This window comes from Penaeus monodon, chromosome 40, assembly GCF_015228065.2.
Source record: "Penaeus monodon isolate SGIC_2016 chromosome 40, NSTDA_Pmon_1, whole genome shotgun sequence".
NCBI lineage: Eukaryota > Metazoa > Arthropoda > Malacostraca > Decapoda > Penaeidae > Penaeus > Penaeus monodon.
In genome coordinates, this window is record NC_051425.1 from 22,710,817 (window position 1) to 22,717,873 (window position 7,057).

General features: G+C 39.7%; 1 pseudogene; it reads left to right on the forward strand.

Annotated features, from left to right (window-relative positions):
- Positions 1–798: 798 nt before the first annotated feature.
- The window catches only part of LOC119598045, a 7,522-nt pseudogene continuing 1,263 nt past the window's right edge, over positions 799–7,057 (forward strand).

Sequence of the window (7,057 nt, forward strand, 5' to 3'; positions counted from 1 at the left end):
GGGATGACCCGCCCCTCAGCAGGTCAGGGGAATGGTACCAGACGCCAAATGGCCCGTCAGGGCGTAGCAGGCCCCCAGCCATAGGTTTACCCCCCCGCCCTTTTGCAGTTAGCAGGGATATCACATATGCCCGCAGCTTTCCCACTTTCAGCTTTTAATGCCAGCCCAACCTCTGTTAGGGTAGGAGGGGCCCGCTGATGGGGGCCGGCACAGGGACTGGACATCGTTTCATCCAAATAAAATGTGGAGGTCCCCGGACAACTGTTCAAAATACCCGCCCCAAAGTTTACGAACCCCACATGATCTGAGATGATCCGTCCATCCGTGATCGGACTGCAGTCATCTGTGAGGAGGCTTAGGGTTCAGTTTTCTCAGGCTTGGGAGGGAGGGCGAAGGTCATTACAAGAATGGCCTTTGACCCCCAGCAAAATTTGATGAACTGTTTTTGTCCCTTCTCAGCATGTCCGAGCCCTACGCCCATGGAACGACGCAAACTTTATTCCCATTTAGCAGAGCCTTTCCACGCTCGTGGCCTCTAATTTTCCCCGGGGGATGGTATTTGCCTTTTCTTGGGGGTCGCCAAGGACTCCTGAGTCTTCGAGTGTTACGCGCTTGAAGGAACCCACAGAGCAAAATGATCCCCTCAGGTTGCGGTTCTGAGAAACGGGCAGAGAGCCGTGGGGAACCCCCGGGCACACTCCTCCTCCCTTAGTCTGTCCAAATGAAAAAACCCTTTGGGTGGCCCCTGGAGGGGCGGGGGAGTTTTGAAGTGGACCCCCAGGGTAGCCCCAAAAGCCTATGGTCGGTGCCACAGAACTCAGATCCGGGAAACCCCCAGCTGGAGGATCCCTCCATCGCGTGCTCAAAGGAGTGGTCGATTCCTGGCCACTGTACCGTATGCTGTACCAAGTTAGCGAGCAGTTGGGGCGCTGGTACCGGAGCAGAGATCCCATTTTCTGGGCCCACAAAATCCCGGAGAAGGGGCTATTCTCGCGCTGGGGTCAGCCCCGAGCCCTGGGGGGCCGACAGACCTTTTGTAGCCGCTCGGGCCCCCAAACGGATACCGTTAAGCGCCCCCAACAATCGAATGTCTCGCCGGGGGCAATCGCTGCCAGTGCGAGTTTGGGGAACGCCTCTTTTTACATCGGTTTTTTTACATCTTTTGGAGCGTATACAGCAATAAAAGACATGACCAAAAAACATGCTTTATCTCAAAGCCATGATACGCTCATAAAAAAGGGTCAACCCCGACTACCGCAGGGGTGAATCGACTGGAGAGGTATGGGTAAAACCCCGGGGTGGGGACCATCGCTGCGGCCCCGACCAGTATAGGGTAACCCCCCACACTGATCGTGCCCCTACCAGGTCTTTCACCTCTGAGAGGGCGCCACTCAATCCCCTCGCTTCAAATTCCCGCGATAGCAGAGGTAACCGCTCATCCTGCCGAAGGACCGGATGTTCCAAGGGCCCACCCGGGAAAACAGCCTGAGGTTTAAGCCCCGGGTGGTCACTCCGGGGGCACGCCCCTCTGCCCTCCCACCCAAAACAGCCCCGTAAAGGGGTCGGCGGTTGGGGCCGCCATCCACCTGTGGGGTTCCCGAGGGGTTTATAATATTTTATATTATATATATATATTAATATATATTATATATATATATATATATATTATATAAATAAATATATTAAAATTTAAAAAAAAATAATATAATATAAATATATAATATATAATATTAAAAATATAAATATATAAATAATAAATATATACAATTTCATATACAATACATATCATATCTAACATATACTATCAATACATATACATAAAAATAAAAATACAATACTATACATATACATATATATAATTTTTATTATTATATATATCTAATAATATATATATATTATATATTAATATTTTATATTATAAAATATGATATATATATAATTATATTATATATATAATATATAAAATTTAAAATATATATATATATATATATTTATATTATATATATATATATATATATAATTTTTAAAATAATTTTAAAAATATTTAAAATAATATATAATAGTGAGTGAGTTGAGTGAGTGAGTTTCATTAGTTAAATTGGTTTCTAATGTTTGGTGTTGTACCTGTTAGGGTATGTTTGCTACAAAACAAATGGAAAATAGGCTTCGTTTCTATTATCTCTTTCATATACCCATGGAATATAATCAGAATGGTAGAGAAATTGAACAAATCTTAGTTTTTTTTCTGTTTTCTTTATCAAATTTTCACGCATTTCTCTGTTTTCTGTTGTTTTGATTTAAAGTCCCTCTCTTCCCCTATTTAAATTCCGACCAAAAGGGGCTTTTGCCCGTAACTTTTAACCACATTTTCTGCCATAGAGCCTCTATATTTCCTTTATTCCTATCTGAGAATGGAACATTTCTATGCATATATGACCTATTCCTTTAAACATTTCTAACTCTTATTTGCTTCGTTTTCCCAGTGCTTTTCATTTAAAAATTTTTTATTAATCCCCATACCGTCTGTCTAGTAATTTTTTTTTGAGCTTTTTTTTTTATTTTCAAAATCCATACTCGTATAAATTTTTTTGTAAGGTTTGCCCCCCATATAGGAGCCTCCCCCTTTACACATTTTTATGTATTTCGTCTTACAGCTTTTTATTTGGAATAAAAAAATTTTCCTCCTTATCTCCCCCTTTTCCAGTTGCGTTTTTTAATCATTCTTAATTAATCCCCTAAGACTGTGCCATCTTTAAATTGAAAAAAAAAAAAAAAATACATAGGTAATTACACCAGTGGGCCAAAATGCCCTTTTTAAAGCTTAGCCTATAAAAAAAGGGCAGGTTTCATACTACCTCAGTTTCATTGTGAGAAAGGGGGTAATGAGGCAACTTGTATTTGGGGTTTCCCTTTTTGTGGCTCAAAGGCCGATGAAAAATACCAGACGTAAATTTGTACTGTTTGGTATCTTTTTATCCTGCCTGGGTCACGAAAGTGATCCCCCCGTCCATCCCCCTGTCTCTTTTTGTCCCCTTGTTCTGAGTGGGTTTGTCTCCTTCCCCAACCTCCTCTGTATCCCTCCAAGCCATAAAGAATTGACCCCCTTTCCCCCCCTTTCCCCCCTCCTTTAGGACCCCCCTCCCTTCCCCCTAACAGTCTCCCACCCGCTCAACAGCCCCTTATGCAAATTTTATTCCATGTATTTTTTGTAACATGTATAAGAAGATTTTTTTCTATGGAAATTAAGTGAAAATAGTTTTTGGATTATGTGTTTTTTTATGTTTTTGTAAGTTTTCTCCATTTTCATTCTATAAAAGGGGTAGCTTTTTCAAATTTGATGTGCGGTAATTTTTACATATCAATTCAAGATATATATTACCAAATGTGGAAGATGATAGACTTACAAAGCAATAATGGTTTGATTTGTCTTGGATAAAAGTTTAAAATTGGGATTTCTTAAAACGGGGGAACAAAGATAAACTGAGGCACTGCATTCATTATAGGTTTATATAATTTTCTCTTCTATTCAGTTTTTCTCTTACTTCTCTCTGTGAGATATTTAGTGGTCTTTTGGGGCATTTTTTTTGTGCTTGTATTAACACTTTGTTATTGTTTGGCAGGTCTCATGTTTTTAGAACTGGCTTAGAATTCACTTAAAATTACAATCCTCTCTCTCCCATTTTATTTCTTAAATATTATAACACTCACTTTTTATTTTCTTAAAAGCTGTTCATATAAATCACTCTGTTTAATGCAGCCCTCTCTTTTCAGAGTTGATGAAGGAGTTTGTCTTCTCGGGGGCAGAAGGGAAAGGGGAATACGTCACCTTGTCATGGCAGGACAAATATAAACTGGCAAAACTGAAAGTGAAAGTAATTTATCTGGATTAGAATTCATATTATTACAATACAACGGGAAAGGGCAAAACTCGCTCATAAGTTTATAAATGCTGTTCATCTCTGTCTTAAAAGTTGCTAAAAAGCATTGAAAAATATATGCATATTTTAGCAGCACTAAAAAAAACAACTGAATTAGTTATGAATTTTCAGAAAGTGAAATTATCATTACTTTTTCAATATTTGTAACAGGGATAAAGCTTTTTCATAATACTTAATCTTTGTTGATTTTAATTTTTTATGCATTTTCCAGGCATGGGAAAGTGAATATGTGCTACTAATAGATCCCGGCCTGACAAAGCAGCTCTGGCAGCAGCACCTGATAACATAAAAGCAGCATACAAAACCTATTTCATTATCGCAAACGCATTGAAAACTCAGAACAGACAGAGGAAAAGGAGTCTGAAAACAAACATGAAAATAATGAAGACAAAAGTGAGGGAGCAGAACAGGATATCAGTAAGGGAAGCAAGCAACATTCTAAAGAAGTAAATCATCAACTTGAGGAATTGGAAAGCAAGAAAATAACCTTGGAGCCTGAGAGCAACAAACTATTAACAGGAGAGCCCAGTACCACTTCAAACGCAGGGAAATTTTCTCAAATGCCAGAGCCAAAATTAAGTAGTGGATATGGGGAAAACATTTAAATAAGGATGCCTGTCTTGCTAGAGCCACAAGTAAGAATGAAGATAGTCCTGGATCTCTCTATAGCAAAATGGCGGAAAAGATGCGTGCTAGTGGCACTATCAAAATGAGAACTTCCTTAAAGAAATTTTCAAATATAGATCGTTCTACAAAAAGGGAATCATTAGATACAAGTAAAAATGTAGTAAAGCCTTCCATAGATTTAGATACAAAGAACAGTTTGTCTGATGGCAGTGATAAAGAAAACACAAGTAACACAACAGAAAATATGAATTCTCCTGTCAAACCTTTTGAGGAAATGTTGGAAAAACCTTCAGAGACAAAAAAAGTGTCATTGTTTGACTCCTTGAATGATTTCCAGGAGAAAGCATCTAATGATCTAGACAATGAACCAAGCTTATTTGGTAGTTCTAAATTACCATTCCGATTTCAGAAAAAAACAGTGACACAAAAAATGCAGACGCAAGTAGTTAGTGCACTTTCCCTCACTCCTGAAAGACTTGAGGAAACTCATACTGCAAAGAAAAAAGGAACACTTAATCGTGGTTGGTTGCAACGCTGTGCTGGAGCAGAATTAGATGTTGGGGCTGAGGCAAAGGCATCTGATGACTGGAAATTAAAGATAATTGATAAAGAATGGAATGAAAACAGCAACAATGAAGATGTTTATTCTGGTGAATTTAAAGGTAAGGAACTTCAAGAGAATGTGGAGAAATATCATACTCCAGTTAAGGAAACCACAGCTGGAGTCTCAGAAAAAAAAAAGGGGAATTGAACACAGTGCAGAAGAGGCAGACTAAAGCTCTTCATACTAGAGATGGAGCTGATATAGATGTGTATGATTTTAATGAAGGTGCATCAAACCAAAATGCTTCAGTGGATTTAGCATTAACGGTACAAGAAGCGAAGACTAAAAAGTACAGTAAAAAGTAGCTTCTCAAGCTAATTCAGATCTTGAAGAGCAAAACTATGTATTCAGAAGAGGGAATACCAGAGGAGAGTGTATCATCATTGCTGGACAATGGAGAAAAAGAAAGCATTATTGAAGATACTGAGAAGCCAGCTCCACGAAAACGTGGGCGACAAGGGCCAAGAAAGTTAACACTGAAGAAACAAAGAATGCTTCCCCAGCTCCACGGAAACGAGGAAGACCAAAGGTCAAGACAGATGATACTGAAGTGACACCAGCACCTAAAAATAGCAAGAGGAAAAGGAAGGAGACCTTGGAAGAACTGGAGGAAAGTGGAAAAATACAGTCTTCTTGGCCACCTCCGAAGAAGGTGAGGAATTCGAAGATTAAAGCTAGGAAAAATATTGAAGAACTAAATGTTATGGAAAAACCGTCAGGTGATGAAACTGCTCCTGAAAGAGTACCAGTTGAAGATGATGGTATCAAGGAGTATAATGAACTTGATGATATTGAGAAACATGACCAAATCAACAGGTGCAAAAGCATACCTTAGCAAAGAAGAGAGATTTAGAAAGAAGGTAACTACAGGGGCAGCCAACAATAATTTTGTGCGGATTAATTTAAAGAAGAAGACCTTTGTACGAGGCCATAAGCATATCAATGGCAGCAAATATAGGAGGATGGAGTGGAAAAGAAAGCAGTCCATGAAAAGTGGAGAAGGCATGGCAACAGGAAAATCTCTTACATGCTTCAAATGTGGTGATTTTGGTCATTGGGCCAATTTTGCACTGGAAAGAAAGGAGACAAATGTTGGCCTTAGAGGAATATGACGAGAATGAATCCACTTTTCTTAGCTTGGAGGATGCAGCAGCAATGGCTCTTGGTATTAAGCCATCAGATCAGAGCCTCTCTACTACCAAAATGTATTCGAAAGTTGATGAGAGTTGTAACAAGAGTGTTTTAGATGTGGCTAGCATGGAGGCAGAAAATAGTGAAGAACAAGTATTTGATCTTCAAACAACCAAACCTGAGATTTGTGAGGATCCCCAAGGAGGAACTACAATAGAAGATGATTTCCAGATGGAGGATGATGATCTTTTTGCTGACATTGATGAAGATAGATTAGATGAAGGTGATAATCAACCTGCCTCACTTTTATCACAACCTACAGATGAAGGATGTGAAGTCAGTAACATCAGCAAGACAGCAGAAATTTCACCACATCCTGTATCTTATGAACAGAACTGGTATGAAAGCCGATCCTCCATAGAACCACTCTATGACTTAGTTATGGTGAAATAGGTCCAACCCCTGATGAAGTGCATGAGACACTGAAGATGTTTGGATACCCGTCTTTCAGAGCTGGGCAAGAGAATGCAATCATGAGAATACTCTCTGGGCAGTCAACGCTGTTGGTACTCTCTACTGGATCAGGCAAAAGTTGTGTGTTACCAATTGCCGGCTTACCTTTATGCCAAACATAACAAGTGCATACCTTATGTGTGTCTCCACTTGTCTCTCTCATGGAGGATCAGGTGACAGGTCTGCCAAATTTCTTCAATGCAGTTATGTCTGCACACCACCAAAATCCCACACAGAACGGAAG